Source organism: Ipomoea nil, unplaced genomic scaffold (assembly GCF_001879475.1).
Source record: "Ipomoea nil cultivar Tokyo-kokei standard unplaced genomic scaffold, Asagao_1.1 scaffold3069, whole genome shotgun sequence".
Classification (NCBI taxonomy): domain Eukaryota; kingdom Viridiplantae; phylum Streptophyta; class Magnoliopsida; order Solanales; family Convolvulaceae; genus Ipomoea; species Ipomoea nil.
The window spans coordinates 5,301,097-5,318,575 of NW_017619497.1; the positions used below are offsets into that span (position 1 = coordinate 5,301,097).

Sequence of the window (17,479 nt, forward strand, 5' to 3'; positions counted from 1 at the left end):
TTTAGCACAAAACTCGCAACATCCCCTCCTACCACATCCCAGAAATGCTGATAAAAACCCGGATTCATTCCATCCGGTCCTGGTGCTTTATCCGGATACATTGCAAACAATGCATCCTTTACTTCCTCCAGATTAAATGGCCGTAATAGTGAGTCATTCTGCGCCTGTGATACCCTGGGTTCTATCCCCCCAAAAAAATCATCTCCAGTTCCCGGACCCCCAGAGCTGAAAATATTCTTAAAATAGTCCAGAATGATATCTCTCATGGGATCCCCCTCCAACCAATCCCCATTGTCATTCATTAATCTAAGTAAAGTATTCTTCTTCTTTCGGTGAGAGGCATACTTGTGAAAGAATTTGGTATTGGCGTCAGCTTCCTTGAGCCAGTGCTGCTTGGCCCTCTGCCTCCAGTATGCATCCTCCTGGGCCTCAGTGCGACTCAGAAGTTGCTCTATTCGCTGAAACTCGACAAGAGAGGCCGAGTCAGTGCATCCTCTCAAACGTTGTTGATCCCGTTTCAGCTGCACAATCTGTTTCCCATACTTATGGAACCGATCCCCACCCCATCGTGTTAACCGGTTTCCACAGTATTGAACACAACCCTGTAAACCCTGCCCTCTCCTTTCCTGCCACGCCTGCTCCACCACACCCCTACATCCCTCATCATATAACCATGCCATCTCAAACCTAAAACCCATTCTTCTAACCCCATCCCTCCCTACCTCCTCCTGAACTGTGAAAAAAATGGCTGAATGATCTGACTTCCTGGTTCTCAAATTCATAACCTTTACATGGGGAATTATATTGCGCCACTCGTTCGTTACTAGGACCTTATCAAGTCTCTCCTCAATCCAGTTTGCAGTCCCTTTCCCCTTCTCCCAGGTATATGGGTATCCAATCATTGACAACTGGGCCAATCCACAATCCTCAATCATCTCCCCAAAACCTCGAAGAAGGCTATTCGGATGTGGATTTCCCCCTCTCTTCTCATACTGGTATAGCAAATCATTAAAATCCCCCACCACCACCCACGGGAGATTCGATTTTGCCGCCAACATTCTCAACAAATCCCATGATTCAGCACGCCTATTACGGTCCGAATAACCATAGTAACACGTCATTCTCCAGGCCGGATGACCTGTCATAGTTACCTCAATATCAACGTAGTTTCTTGAGTAACTAAGGAGTCTCGCCGTATTATTCTTCTTCCACAATAATGCTAATCCACCACTCAAACCATCATTGTCAACATAAAATAAGCCTTCGAAACCAATCGTAACACGAAGACGCTCAGCATGATCTCGCGCTACCTTAGTTTCTATTAGAAATACAAAGTCGGGTTGCTTTTTGGACACCATGTCCACCACCTCTCGAACTGTCCGTGGATTACCCAAGCCACGGCAGTTCCAACTCAGCGTACTCATTGGGTTGGGCGGGTCTGTGATCTAGAACCCGCCGTAAACAAGTTTTTTGAGCCATCCACCATCGCTGCCATACGCACTTGCCCGCTGCGACTAGCGTCGCCAAACAGTGATGATCACCGGGAAAAACGTAGGAAACCGTCGGAAACCTAGCAAACCCTAGGGGAGGAGAAAACTCTAGCAAACCCTAGAGAGAAAAATTCAGGTTATTGAATAAAAGCCGATGTAAGTACTACATTTGATATTCTAATTGATTGAAAATCAAAAAGAAAAAGATCACTAATTTGGTGATATTATGTTTTTTTAAATGACATTTTCAAAAAAAAATGTTTTTTTAAATGACAAAATTGTTATATATCTAGACAAAAAAATATATCTTTCATATATACAAATGAATTAAGATAACAATTCATTGCTATAATTGAGTTGCTAGAGAACGAGCACATTTGCCTAATTTATATATAAAAAAATACTAAGTGATGATAAATAAAATCTCCAAAGTTACAGCACCGCATGCGTACATCTATATATTAGCTATTAATTTAAGCAATTATTTGTTCAAATTCAAGCAATGATAACATCAAAACATATAAATGATTCAAATCACATCTTCAATTGCACTATATAATATTTGATTTTCTAATTTAAATAATTATATATCAATCCAAATATTCTTAATATATTACAATAAATCTATTCCGTGCATCGCACGGGCGCAAATACTAGTTTATAATTAAAAAAAAAAAAAAAAAAAAACTAATAAGTGTGAATGAAGGTTATACCCTTCATTTATGTTCATTTTTTCATTACGCTTTTTATACATTATGCTATAAGAATTGTACTATATGCTATAATATTTTGAACAAACATACCCCTACCGTTATAACTTCTGTTATGTTTTCCACTATATTGTTATCCTGCACATGCATCCACCATATATTTTCTTATGTTCTTCGATAATAATAACATATACACTTTATATATTGGGGTTATAGGTTAGTTATTTCTTAAAATATAAATATCAACTTTATAAAATGTCCTACATTATTATTATTATTATTATTATTATTATTATTATATTATTATTATTATTATTATTATTATTATTATTGTTGTTGTTGTTGTTGTTATTGTTGTTATTATTGTTGTTGTTCTTATTTTCAATAATATAATTATCTAGAATCTAAATAAATCTAAGATTTTAATATAAAGTATTAATATTGAGCACCTATTTTGTGCACATTACGCATATAAAATACTAGTAGTATATGATAAGTGCTTGGATGTAACTATTTTTACCTTAAATATAAACTTATTTTGTTTATCATTTTGACGTAAGAATGTTACCGAAAACTAAATATGAGTATATTAAGCAAAGGGTAAACAGACAAGTAGTTAAAGTGATGATATTACATATAGTTCAGAGTACAAGATTTTGGATCTCACTAATATGTTAAGCGACACATGCTCCAATACCAATTAAAAAAAAAAAAAATACTCGGTGCATAAAGACTTTGGAGTATCAGATTTATTAACTCATATTGAATTGTGAGACTGGAGTCCTGATATCAGTTTTTTAAACATGCAACAAATAAATTAAAAGATAGAACGACTGAATGCAAATAAGCCACCAGAGTGTTAACACGGTTGAATCCACGAGGCACGAGTCAATATCAAGATCAATTTACTAAGCATAATTAAGTATATAATTGCACAAACACTTATACAATAAGATCACTTCTCGGTATCTATTGACGTTCAAGAGTACGTACTGCTAGAAATTGATAATCACGAGTTGCTTGTGGGCCTTGTGGTGTAGAATCCCTTCTGCTTTGAAAGTATTGCAACACCAGTTGCTTTATACTCATATCTGATCAATTCATGTAAATCAAAACCTCAAGGAGTAGTCGAATTGATGAAGCACATACATTGAGTAACCATTCTCCACCCGTGCTTGACGTATTCTCTGTTTCGTGCACCCCTAACTTCGACCAACATCACCATTATATATCGCCAAAACCCTAAAACACACAATATACCACATTTCCATGAGTAACCAAGCTACCATAAACCAAACTAGGAAAGGACTACAAGCTAGAATGTTAAAAAATGAATAGTTTTTCCTGAACATGGTAATAAAGATTTTTTGAGTGAATTCCATTTTTGGTCATACTGTTATAGGGGCGTTTCCAATTTTAGTCCACCTTAATTTTTTTTGCCACTTTATAACCACTATTATTGAATATGTTCCACTTTTAGTCCCACCATTAGTATTTCCATCAAGAGGCCGTGTAATCTAGGGGTATTTTGACATTTCTTCTCATCCAAGACTATGTTTGACTAAAGAAATGAGAACATTAAACCTAAAACCTAAGAAACCTCGCTGGCCCATGTTGGAACGAACGAAACGATGTAGCTTTGGCTTCCCATTCTCGTTGTTCGAAGAGCCATCTTCGAATATCGGAGGAGGAGGACGAAGCGCCTGGATTAAAAGACAAGAGACAAACATAAAAAGACTAAAATACCCTTTGATTATACGACCTCTTGACGGAAATATTAACGGTGGACTAAAAGTGGAACACATTCAATAACAGTGGTTGTAAAGTGGCAAAAAAAATTAAAGTGGACTGAAATTGGAAACACCCCTATAACAGTAGGACCAAAAATGGAATTCACTCAGATTTTTTTGACTATAAACACCGCACATACTCAAAACTAACAGAAATCACATGGTATAACAAGAATCTGGTGGACTGTTAAAAAATAATTTAGCAAGAGTATATATGAAGATCTTTTTCAGGAGATAGCTGCAGACAAGTGGCTTGACATTCTACACTCATTTCAAAATCTTGCTAGTGAAAAATATCTCTCTCCATATTATGTGTTAAATTGTGATGAGTAGTACTAAAATTTAGTCGAAACACATATTGAAGTGTTTTGTGATTCAACGTAACTTTCTTTGAAAGATGCTAGAGGGCATCAAACCATATTGTGTGAAGATATTTCATGTTCACTAAGTCCAAGGGGAGACTTGGAGTCAACGTAACGAAGCAGTTCAACCACAATCCACTTAGTTCATGACAATTGTTTCTGTATCAATTTGTATTTTGTAAATTTCTTGGTGATCCAGCTTTGCAAGCCTAGTCCACTAAACTTATCACTATTAGGACTCTATGTATATGAGTCTGTTTAGAACTTCTTATCCTTGTCACACTGTGACTCTCTACTTCTTATCATTGTCACACTGTGACTCTCTATTCTATATATTCACATCATCTGATCTCATTGTAATCAAGTTCAGAAAATATAATACAATCAGTTCTCATCTGGTATCAGTTAGCTAGGGTTTTGTGATTCATAAAATTAAGAAGATGCAGCGCTGCGATGACAACCTTAATTACCGTGGAGGTCAGCAACGTGGCTTCGATGATCCGTGTCAAATCTGTAAAGGTTTCGGCCACACAGGAGTCAATTGTTTTTGGCGCTATGATGATCCATGTCAAATTTGTAAACGTTTTGGTCACACGGGAGCCAATTGTTTTTGGCGCTATGATGATCCGTGTCAAATTTGTAAACGTTTTGGTCACACGGGAGCCAATTGTTTTTGGCGCTATAATGATCCGTGTCAAATTTGCAAAAGTTTCGGTCACACGGGAGTCAACTGTTTTCGGCGATATTCAGGGGCTCCGGGTTCTCAGGCTAATTTGGTGTTTCAGAATGGTTTAGTTGCTAAAACCTCGTCAAATTCTCATACTTGGGTTCCGGACACTGGAGCCACAAATCATGCAACTCCGAACATCGCTGCCCTTTCTACATCGGAGAAGTACACTGGTAATGACACTTTACGTGTCGGTGACGGTATGGGTTTATCTATTAGTCATGTTGGCCATGCCTCTTTTAATACCCCTTCTAGATCATTTACATTGTCTGATATACTTCACGTTCCGCGTTTGTCTAATTCTTTATTATCTGTTCAAAAGTTTGAGTTTCACCCCTCCTTTTTTGTTGTAAAAGATATCAATACCAAGGAAATACTTCTTCGGGGCAATAGTTCGGGGGGACTATACACACTTTCATTACCTAGTTCGTCTCCGTCAGCGTTTATTTCCGCTCGTGCCTCGGCTTCCACTTGGCACAATCGTCTAGGTCATCCTCATAACCGTGTTCTTAGCCATATACTTCGTTCTTGTTTGGTTAGTGGGTCTCGTGATAATATTCGTTGTCATAATTCTTTATGCAATGCGTGTCAATTAGGCAAATCTGGCCGTTTTCCCCTCCCCCGTGTTGCTTCCTCTAGTTCTCAAGTCCTAGATCTTATTTACACAGACATTTGGGGTCCTGCGCCCACTTTATCTACTTCTGGCTTCCGTTATTTTGTGATCTTTGTGGATGACTATTCCCGTTATACATGGTTCTTTCCTATGAAATTAAAGTCTGATCTTTATGTCATCTTTGATAAATTTCGTACTCTTGTTGAACGGTCCTTTAATTGCAAAATAAAGGCCATTCAGTCTGATTTAGGTGCTGAGTACAAAAAGTTGCATTCTTTGTTTGTTCAATTAGGAATTCAACATAGACAATCCTGTGCCTATACACATGAACAGAATGGTCGTGTTGAACGAAAACATCGTCACATTGTTGAAACTGGTCTGGCTCTTCTAGCTCATGCCTCTGTTCCTTTGAAATTTTGGGATTTTGCCTTTGAGACTGCTGTCTATTTAATTAACAGAATGCCATCTTCTGTATTAAATAACTCCAGTCCTCATCTCCTGTTACATAAATCCCCTCCTTCCTATCTTTTTCTTCGTGTCTTTGGGTGTTTATGCTACCCTCATCTTCGACCATATAATCGTCATAAGATGTCATACAGGTCTTCTCCATGCGTCTTCCTAGGTTATCCTGAGTCCTTTAGGGGGTACAGATGCATGGACTTACATACTAATAAGATTTACACATGCAGGCATGTCAGATTTGATGAAGAAGTTTTCCCCTTTGCTACTAAAACTTCTTTGCAGGATCTATCTACTCCGTTTTCTGGACCTTGGGTGGAATCTGTTCTCAGTCACAGCACACATATTCCTGCCGTGTCCAATGATGAGCTGCCAGAACCGCCGCTACCTGCTTCATTCGAACCAGCCGTGGATCCTGGACAGGCTGCCTCGTCGGGTGATCCTGTGGAGCCTGTTGCTCGCCGGCGAGGCCGTCCACGTGGGCGGTCCATCAGGCCCAATGTCCGTACTCACTCTATGGCCACTCGCAGCAACGCAGATGCTCCTTTTTTTGCTCTAGCAGCTCAAGTGCATCCCACGGAACCCACATGTTACTCTCAAGCTGTCAAATATCCTGAGTGGCGTGAAGCCATGGACCAAGAATTCAATGCTCTCCTGCATAACCACACATGGTCTCTAGTTCCACCCACTGCAGGTATGAATATTATTGGCTGTAAATGGGTGTTTCGTACGAAGAGAAAGGCTGATGGTGCTATTGAAAGGCATAAAGCCAGGCTGGTTGCGAAAGGTTTTAATCAGGTTCTAGGTCAGGACTTCTTCGACACTTTTAGTCCAGTGGTAAAGCCTACGACTGTAAGACTCCTTCTATCTCTAGCTTTATCATCTGGGTGGTCTATCAAACAGCTAGATGTTCATAATGCTTTTCTGAATGGTAATCTGGCTGAAACAGTTTATATGAAGCAACCCCCTGGTTATATTGATGCTAACTTCCCGAATCATGTTTGTTTGTTAAAAAGATCTCTGTATGGGTTAAAACAAGCTCCCAGAGCTTGGTTTAATCGACTACATACGTTCTTACTATCGGTTGGCTTTCAAGCATCCAAGACAGATGTCTCTCTGTTCTATTACTCTAAAGACTCTGCTTTGGTTTATCTATTGGTGTACGTGGATGACATTCTTGTAATGGGAAGTGATCAAGGTATTATGTCTCAGCTCTTGTCCAAACTGTCTGCTACATTCAAAATCAGAGATCTTGGTGAACCAAATTTTTTTCTGGGTATTGAAACAGTTAAGAGTGACAATGGGATTATTTTATCTCAACAACGGTATATGAATGATATTTTAAAACGGGCTGGAATGTCTGAATGCAAACCCCTTTCTACACCTATCTCTGTCTCGAAAACTGTCCCCTTCAATTCAGATCTATATGATGATCCCACACAGTACAGGAGTCTAGCTGGAGCACTGCAATATCTCACTGTCACACGACCTGACCTATCCTTTGCAGTTAATCAGTTATGCCAGCATATGCATGCCCCCACCATATCACACTGGGAGCAGCTCAAACGGGTACTCAGGTATGTTAAGGGAACAGTTGATCATGGTTTACGCATACGACGGTGCTCATCTAGAGACATTCATGCTTTCTCTGATTCTGATTGGGCTGGTTGTCCTGACGATCGAAAATCCACGAGTGGTTTTGCTGTTTTCTTGGGGAGTAATCTTATATCGTGGGTTTGCAAGAAACAGAGAACTGTTGCCAGGTCATCCACTGAGGCTGAATACAAAGCTCTTGCAGATGTTTGTGCTGAGGTTCTATGGATTATGTCATTATTGCGTGAGATACAGATTCCGGGTATTTCCATTCCAAAATTATTGTGTGATAATCTAGGAGCTACATATATGAGTGCCAATCCAATCTTTCATGCGCGCACCAAGCATGTGGAGATTGATTATCATTTTGTTCGTGATCGAGTAGCTTCGGGCGATATCCAAGTCAACTTCATCTCCACAAAGGATCAACTTGCTGATATCTTCACCAAAACTCTGCCTGGACTTAGATTTTCTTCCTTAAGGGACAAGCTACAGGTTACTAGTATACACTGTGCTTGAGGGGGAGTATTAGGACTCTATGTATATGAGTCTGTTTAGAACTTCTTATCCTTGTCACACTGTGACTCTCTACTTCTTATCATTGTCACACTGTGACTCTCTATTCTATATATTTACATCATCTGATCTCATTGTAATCAAGTTCAGAAAATATAATACAATCAGTTCTCATCATCACCAAGAAATTTATACAATTTCTTGGTGATAAGTTTACTGGACTAGGCTTGCAAAGTTTGGAGTCCGATCCCGCAAATATATGAGTTTTATCTTTGAATTGCGTTATCAAATTATGTGATGTTGCATTGTTCATTTCATAATTAGTTACATGTAGTGTTATTACATAATTTGTTTTAGTAATTGTTTGCGCTAAGTAGAATTTGCATTGCCATAATATATGGTAGTACACGTCAGGCTCTCATGAATTTCAGTAGAGATTTCTAAAATATATTTTCGGCTACCTAATTTTTCTCTAATCCCAATTATCTAACTCCAACCTACTATCCGTTTTCAACCATCAAACTTAAATGCTTTCCAGAATCCATGCTACCTTTTTCCGTTGTCTCAAAACATAAATGTTATACTTTTCTATGTCAACTCCCGGTTAGTTAGTGTTAATAGACAATTCATCTTACATATATATATTTTTTCATTTTTTTTTTCACAATTTTGAACTCTTCCACATGGAAAAACAAATCCAATTTTAAAATTTTCATACATACATACATCCATCCATATATAAAGGGAAATTTTTAAAAATATGGTGACATTTTGGTACTTTTTTCTAATTTTGGAGTTTATAAATTTAAACTACAAAGTGCAAAAAATTTATAGTACAAGTGCATAAGTTTATACTACGAGTGCAAAGAGTAATATTAGTATGAGATATTTACAAAAATACCACCTCGCTTTTTCTAAATTAATATTTGAAAATGCATAAGTATATACTATATATTGCACATATTTATACTACAAAATGAAAAAGTTTTATATTACAAGTGCATAGGCTTATACTATAAACTTTGAAAAAAATTCATTCTTTTATATATATAGGTCATAATTTGGTTATTCAACGCTTTGGAGCAATGTTTTGCTTCAAACCCCTAAAAACCGAAATGGTGCAATTAGCAGCGTTTCAATATGACGTTTTAGGAAAAGAATATCCTTCCCCTAAACACCCCCTCAATTACTTTTTTTTTTTTTTTAATTATACTAACAGAGGATCCAGACTCTTTCAATAGAGGAACCTTTTTGCTCATTGAATAGAGGAGTGTTTGCTTCACCCCAACCCATCAATGGATAGGCAAGCAAAATCAAGGCTCATTAGAGTCTCAAGGCTCCAAATGCACTTTTCTCAATGGGTAAAACTTAGTGAATTGTACCCATTATTTTTTCTCTTTTAAAAAAAAATCTTTTGTTATAATAATTATTATTAAATATGTGTATTGATGGTTTTATTAGGATCGGGCCCACCATAAACCGGGTACAGGAGTACAGAACGGGGGGTAGGGCGCTAGGCCCAACACGATGCGTATAGAAGCCCGAGGTACAGGCTCAGAATGGAATGGCGGCCCAAATACAAAGAACAAGGCCCACGGGGTAGGCTATAGCTAACTATGTTACTGATAGGAATCACACCCATGTGACTGGATTGAGAGTACGAAATCAAGACCACTAGACCAGGGTGTCTGTCGTGTCTGAGTTGCCCCTTAGCTGAGGATCTAGGACCCCTATTTATAGCATAACCCCCCCCCCCCTCCTTCTTTGGCGTCCACGTGTCCCACATTGCTACTCCCCACTCCGCTTGCCTGTCGCCCTTTACATCACGTTCTCCACCTTTCTCGGATCCTATCGCCTTTGCCACCTTGCTCACACCACCCCCGACTCACCATGCTCGGCGCACTCGCCCACCCCTGCATGCGGATACCGCCCGAGACCGACACCCCGGGGCACCGGGACCGCGGCCCTGCACCAGATGCGCCGGGTGCGCCACGGCCGGCCGGGGCCAACGCGCCCCGGCCGACTCCTCCCTCGGTCACCAGCGCCGGCCCCCCGCCCGGGGTCGGCTATGGCCCCAGCGCGCTGGCCCGCGCCCCGGGCGCGCCGTGGTCGGCCGGGGCCAGCGCCCCGGTCGGCGTCCCTGTCCGGCCACCGGCGCCGGGCGCCAAGGCCGCGCTGGCCCGCACCGTGGCCGACAGGAGCCAGTTCCCCGGTCGGCGTCCCTGTCCGGCCGTCGGCGCCGGGCAGCGCCGGCTGCCCCTCCTGGCTTCCGGCCCAATCTCTTCGCCTCCCCCTGTCGGCCCAATTACGTAGGCCCTCTGCGTCCATGGCCCACCTCCAATATCCCCATCATGTATACTCTTTTAGGTCTTTTAATATATTAATTTTTAGTCATAAATAGCTAGTTTTACCAAATATCTGTTTACAAATCGTTGATATAAATTGCTTGCCAAAATCGCTAATATAACACAGTTTGTTATCGCTAATCACTAATGATGAATGGTATACTAAGTTGACCGGTTGAACCGCCCTCAAGGCAACATGTCGGATTGGTCAACCACAAGGACTTGGTCGTGCGAACTAGCCCAAAAGGATAACTGGATCAAGATGGCCCAAGAAAAATGGCCAATATGAAGCAACTTAGAAGTTTCGCAATATGAGAAATTGGACTGCAATTGATGAAATGGTACAGGTTGAGGAGGGACCTTGCAGGCTGGTGTGTGTGTGTGTGTGTGTGTGTGTGTGTGTGTGTGTGTGTGTGTATAGTGTATACACATACATAGTATTTGTTCAAAAAGTTTAATGTGTTTGTTTAGAAATAGTGTTAGGTTTTAACTAAGAGGTTGGGAGTTCAATTCCTAAGATATGCAAAAGTTAAAAAATTGTAACAATCTAAATTTAAAAAATTAAATAAACGGGTTGACCCGTTTAGCCCGCTCAACATGGGTTAGGTTGGGATTATTCCAACCCGTGTAAAAACGGGCCGGATCGGGCAACTTATGGCCGCACCCGAGGCGGGCCAACCCGTATAGGTCGGGTTGGCCTATTTTGACAACTCTATTTGCAGGTATGAAATATATATTATTATTATTATTATTTTCGATATCTCAATGTGTGCATACGTTTAAATTTTATACTTAAAATAGATTGTTAAGGGTGTTCACTTTGTGCATTTCTAATTTTTTTAAAGGCTTAATAGATTCAATATATTAAATCTTAGTTATCTTTCTAGTATTATGTTTTAAAGGAGATTATAACTTTTTAGAATCTAAGATTGAATTAAGGTTATTCAACCAAGCTATAATGTATAAGGGCCAAATCACATTTTAGACTAAAAGTTTAGATTGAACTAAACAAGCTTTGATACCTTGTTAGAAGCTCTAATACCATGTTAGAATCTAAGGATGGGCTAAGGTTATGAGTTAGATTATAAGTGTCAAAGACACACATCTTTTAGAGTCTTTAAGGGGACATTTTATACTCAATTGATATCCTTTGTGCGTGATTTATGGTTGTTTATGCTTGTAATTGCTAATGTGCCGCGAAACACCACTCTACTATGTGTTTTTTATGATTTATGAAGGTTCTAAGCTTCAAAAGGAGGCATATGAGCATGGAATGGAGCATCACAAGGAAAGAGCAAAATCGGAGCTAGCTAGGACTAGCCACGCACGTGGAGGCACGCATGGAAGCGGAACAGAAAGTTTCACGCGATCATCCACGCATGTGGGACGGTACGTGGAAGTGAAACAGAAAGATCCACGTGCGTGGGACGAGCCAAAGACAACTTAAGTGACCAATCCACGCACGTGGATGGGAAGGCTCAGCCATTTTGAAGAGTAATTGATGGAAAGACTATTTAAGGGCTAAAATTAGAATTTGAAAATGACTTTTGAACACATTTTCATTCTAGTTAGATCATTTTCAGATTTCAAACTTTCTCTCTCTAGCAATTTAGGGTTCTAGACTCACATAGCTTGAAAATCTTGGAGAAGAAGCTTGACAACCTTCCATTCAAGATCCATTGTAGAAGAAGACAACATTTTACATTCTAGTTGGTACAATTTAATTGCTTTCCCACTTTGATTTCTATTTCAATTGAATTTGCAATGTTATTTCATTTAGCTATGTGTGGCTAGGTTTTTAATAGAATTAGGATTGTGAATCTTAATCATGATGCTAATGTGAGATACAATTGAGTTAATTCCAGCAATGGTCCTTCGACTATGTTGATTTTCCATAATTAGTCCTCGACTTTTAATTTGGACAATTTTGACACTTGACTATCAAATCTTTCCGTTGTTAGTCCTTCCGTCACAAACCCGTTAAGTGGATGTCAAATAGAAGGGTAGAACAGTCCTTTTCACATGATGGGTGTAATTCCTTGTAGTATGAATGTATGAATATTGAAACTGGTGTGAATAGATACACTTGTCATCACCTCCACTAAACCTTCATAAACAGAAAGAAAAATGGACCCAAATGCTTCTCTTCAAGCTTGTTCAAATGAGAACCCGGAGCCGCAATGCCCCACCAAGCAGGCTCCTAGAAGCCGCAGCCCCCCAGATCCCCTACGGCATCACCGCATCAGATACTACACCGCCGCCAAGATATCCAAGTTGGGCTTCACTGTGAACACACTGCTAGACATGAAGGAAAACGAGATTGACGACATGATGATCAGCTTGTTCCACATCTTCTGGTGGGACCTGCTGGTCGGCGAGGGCTACGACATCAAAGTCGCTGTCCGTGCGGAGAAGCGACGCCTCGATGAGGAGTTGCGGTGGCGCCACCTCTTCTCCGGCGACAGCACCAACACCCTCGATGCTCTCTCTCAATGTGGTATTTACATTTTACAATAATACTCCAAATCTCTACTCTGATCTCTCTAACAACTGTTTCATTTCGTTCTACATCAGCCTAGCAAAAAACCCTAAATCCACTCTGTATACGCGTGTAATAGCAAAATCCCCAAATCTCCTCCAGTGTTAGTATTGTCGTGTTGTGTAGAATGCGATGTTGAGATGAATCTATGACATGGCTGTGTCAAAGATGTTGCTCGCAAGATTGCCCAACAGTGTCCTAATCGCAAAGTGTTCTGACTGCCCAGAAACTCAACACCGTTCTCCAACCCAGAAACTGGCGACCCATTCACTGTCGTTGTTCTGTTCAACCTAGAAGCATTGACACTGGCCAATAGAATAACCCCATTCGTCGAAGAACAAATAAGGAGCATCGGAGAAGCCATTGAACAAGCAAAATAAAAAGGAAAAAACATCGGTCTCCACACACGAGTTATTCGGCGAATTGGCCAAATAAAACAAAAAGAAAAACCGGCGAAAGGGATATAGACGGTGAATTAGAGTCTAAATAAGTAAAATGACTACTTTACCCCTCAAACTAACATCCACTTAACATTCAACTAACGGAAGGACTAACATTGGAAAGATTTTGAAAGTCAAGTGTCTAAATTGTCCAAATTAAAAGTCGGGGATCAATTGTGGAAAATCAACATAGTCGGAGAACTATTGCTGGAATTAACTCGATACAATTCATAATTAGGTTTAGATATTGCAATTGTTTGTGAATTCTGTTGCCATTGAATGTCTTGTAAGCTTCTTGTGGAGTCCGGCCAACTCCTTGAGTTGATCTAAGCAAGTGATCTAGGCAAGAGATTGCTAGATCACTTGAAGCTCCAATTCTTTAGCATTTCCTAGCTTTAAGATCCGAGAGGCCTAAGCTAGGAATGAAGTGTAGGCAAGGTGTTCGATGAAATGTCTATTTGGTACTTAGTCACCTAAAAGGTGTTATAAGCCAAGAGGAATCCTAGTATACCGAGAGGTGAACGGACTTAGCATTCCATCACATAATTCTACTCTTGCAATGTCCTAACCTATGTTTAATGATCCTATATGCATCATGAGAAAGATAAGCAATCCTATCATAGTTTCTTTACATTTGATTTAGTTAATTGTTTGCATTTTCCCGTGCTACAACTTAATTTAATCATGTACAAATTTGTGACGGGGTACATGGTTGGTAATACCCTTTACCAACTCAATACCTTCCGACTCTTCCAATTTGTCATCCCGAGAGAATGATAAAACTCGAGGTTCATCCCAAATCTTTTGACGTGTGTAATACCAAAAATGGTGCGTGTCATTAGACTAACTAATTGATTGGACTCAATCTTTTAGTGTGATTTGACCTATATGCATTATAGCCCAGTTGAGTGACATTGGCCCAATCTTATATTGTAACATAATATCAAAACTTGTTATCAGAGTTTGTTCGGTATCAGAGCTTGCCCGGTATAAAATATGCATTGTCATAATCTATGGTAGTACACGTCACGCTCTTACAAAGATTAGATGGATTTCAATAGAGATTTCAAAAATATATTTTTGCACCCCCCCCCCCCCCCCCCCAATTTTTCTCTAAATCCAATTATGTAACCCTAATATACTATATGTTCTTAATCGCCAATCTTAAATGCTTTCCGGGATTCATGGTTGCTTTTCTCAGTCATCTTAAAACATATACGTTATACTTTTCTCTGTCAACTCTTAATTAGATGGTGTTTATCTTCTATAGATTATAGAGTATAGACCATTCATTTCCAGAATCCATGGTTAGTTGCTTTTTTTCCAGTCGTCTTGAAACATAAATGCTATACTTTTTCTATGTCAACTCTCAAATAATTGGTGTTTATCTCTCTCTATACAATTCATCTTTTATATATATATATATATATATATATATATATATATATATATATATATATATATATATATATATATATATTCATTTTTCACAATTTTAAACTTTTTACAAATGGAAAAAAATCTAATATTTATTTATTTACTTATTGGGCCATCAAATTTTTCTCGGAGCCCAATTATTCAACCCTAATCTACTATCTGTTCTCAATCGTCAATCTTAATTGCTTTCCAGAATTTGTGGTCGTCTTATTTCAGTCTCTCCGTTATAGATACTAGACTTTCTTCTCTCAATTCTCATCCAGTAGGTGTTCATATCTCTCTATTGAGAATTTATCTTCTATCTACCGATTTATGTTGACTTTATTGCCTCTCACTCTAAAGAGAAGGCATTCGGTTCTGAAGAAAGAGAAAAATGTAGGGTCTTTCATAGTCATTGGTACTAAACCTTCTTATATCAAATTTCTTCGCTTTGAAAGTAATTTTTCTCCCGATCTCTATGGTTTCGGATTAGAAACAAAATAATATATATATATATATATATATATATATATATATATATATATATATATATATATATATATATATATATATATTCTCTATTCACCTCGATTGATTTTTGTGTTTCTCGGAGCCCAATTATTTAACCCTAATCTACTATTTGTTCTCAATAGTCAATCTTAATTGCTTTCCAGAATTTGTGACCGTCTTGTTTCAGTCTCTCCATTATAAATACTAGACTTTCTTCTCTCAATTCTCATCTAGTAGGTGTTCGTATCTCTCTATTGAGAATTTATCTTCTATCTATCGATTTCTCTTGACTGAAGGTAGTCAGTTCTAAAGAAAGAGAAAAAGGTAGGATCTTTCATAGTCATTGGTATTAAAACTTCTTAGATCGAATTTCTTCGCTTTGAAAGTAATTTTTCTCCCGATCTCTATGGTTTCGAATTAGAAACAAAATAATTATATATATATATATATATATATATATATATATATATATATATATATATATATATATATATATCTTCTCTATTCTCTATTCACCTCGATTGATTTTTGTGTTTCTCGGAGCCCAACTATTTAACCCTAATCTACTATCTGTTCAATCTTAATTGCTTTCCAGAATTTGTGACCGTATTGTTTCAGTCTCTCCGTTATAAATACTAGACTTTCTTCTCTCAATTCTCATCTAGTAGGTGTTCATATCTCTCTATTGAGAATTTATCTTCGATCTATCGATTTCTCTTGACTTTATTGCCTCTCACTCTAAAGAGAAGGTAGTCGGTTCTAAAGAAAGAGAAAAAGGTAGGGTCTTTCATAGTCATTGGTACTAAAACTTCTTAGATCGAATTTCTTCGCTTTGAATGTAATTTTTCTCCCGATCTCTATCGTTTTGGATTAGAAACAATTTTTTTTTTATATCTTCTCTGTTCTCTATTCACCTCGACTGATTTTTGTGTTTCTCTATTTAAAGGAAAGGTATTCGGTGCTGAAGTAGAAATAACGGTGGTCTCCTGGTTATAGGTACGAAAATTTTCAGATTTACTTTCTTCGCTGTAAAGGTACTCTTTTCTTTGATTCATGATATATTGAAGTTAAAATGATAAGAAGTCAGAGTTGTGTTTTTCTTCTGATTTTTTTTTAAGTTTTATAATTTTCTCTTTTCTCTATCGCTCTCTTGAATTTCTTGTTCTTCATTTAAAGAGGAGACAAATGTGGTGTTCTAGTTATTGATACTAGAATTTTTTAGATATGCTTTATTGTCTTTGAAACTATTCCAATTGCTGATCTCTACTATAACCTAGGAGCCGAAAAGAGAAAATTGTGAAATGAAAACTTTGTTTTATGTTTAGAAACAAAATAAAGTTATTTTCGAATTTTGTGTTTTTTCTATCAATCTCAATCGATTCTCTTGCGTCTTAATTTAAAGAAAAGATAGTCGATTTTTAAATAAAAGAAAATTTTGATGTCTTAACTAGTACTATATTTTCTTAAATTTGCTTTATTTACTTTGAAGGTCCTCCTTTTTTTTTTAAATCTCTATTATAAAATTTGAGAGTTGAAATTAGAAAACTGTGAAGTAAGGATTATGTTTTCAATTTTAAAATAAAATAAATTTTTTTTTCTTTTTCTCTATTGATTTGTCTTCATTAATGAGAAGAGAGTTGGTGATTAAGATAAGAAGGTGGTGTCCTAGTTATTGGTATTGGAATTTTTTAGATATGCTTTTTTCGCTTTGAAAATATTCATTTCTCTAATATCTATTATAAAACTTTGGAGCCAACAAGAACGAATTATGAAGTGAGAACTATGTTTTATGTTTAGAAATAAAATAAAGTTGTTTTCTAGTTTTGTCTTTCCTCTATTGATCACTTTTGACAAGCCCCTTTTATCTTTCCATTTAAAGCAAGACAATCGATTCTAAGGAGGTTGTGTATTGATTATTGGTACTTGAACTTCTCAAATCCGCTTTTAGACTTTGAAGGTAATCTCATCT

At 38.0% G+C, this 17,479-nt stretch overlaps 1 protein-coding gene and 1 long non-coding RNA gene across 2 annotated transcripts in view; one reads left to right on the forward strand and one right to left on the reverse strand.

Annotated features, from left to right (window-relative positions):
• Positions 1–17,479, reverse strand: part of LOC109164996 — a 25,843-nt gene continuing 8,364 nt past the window's right edge. Inside the window, exons 2-3 of the long non-coding RNA XR_002051460.1 lie at positions 13,898–13,899; positions 1–12 (exon numbers count right to left, since the gene is read on the reverse strand). This is a non-coding gene — a long non-coding RNA (uncharacterized LOC109164996). The remainder of the gene's footprint in view (positions 13–13,897; positions 13,900–17,479) is intronic.
• LOC109164984 (protein argonaute 2) overlaps positions 17,309–17,479 on the forward strand; it is a 7,384-nt gene continuing 7,213 nt past the window's right edge. Inside the window, exon 1 of the mRNA XM_019313557.1 lies at positions 17,309–17,322. The gene's annotated coding sequence lies outside the window, so the exon portion shown is untranslated. The remainder of the gene's footprint in view (positions 17,323–17,479) is intronic.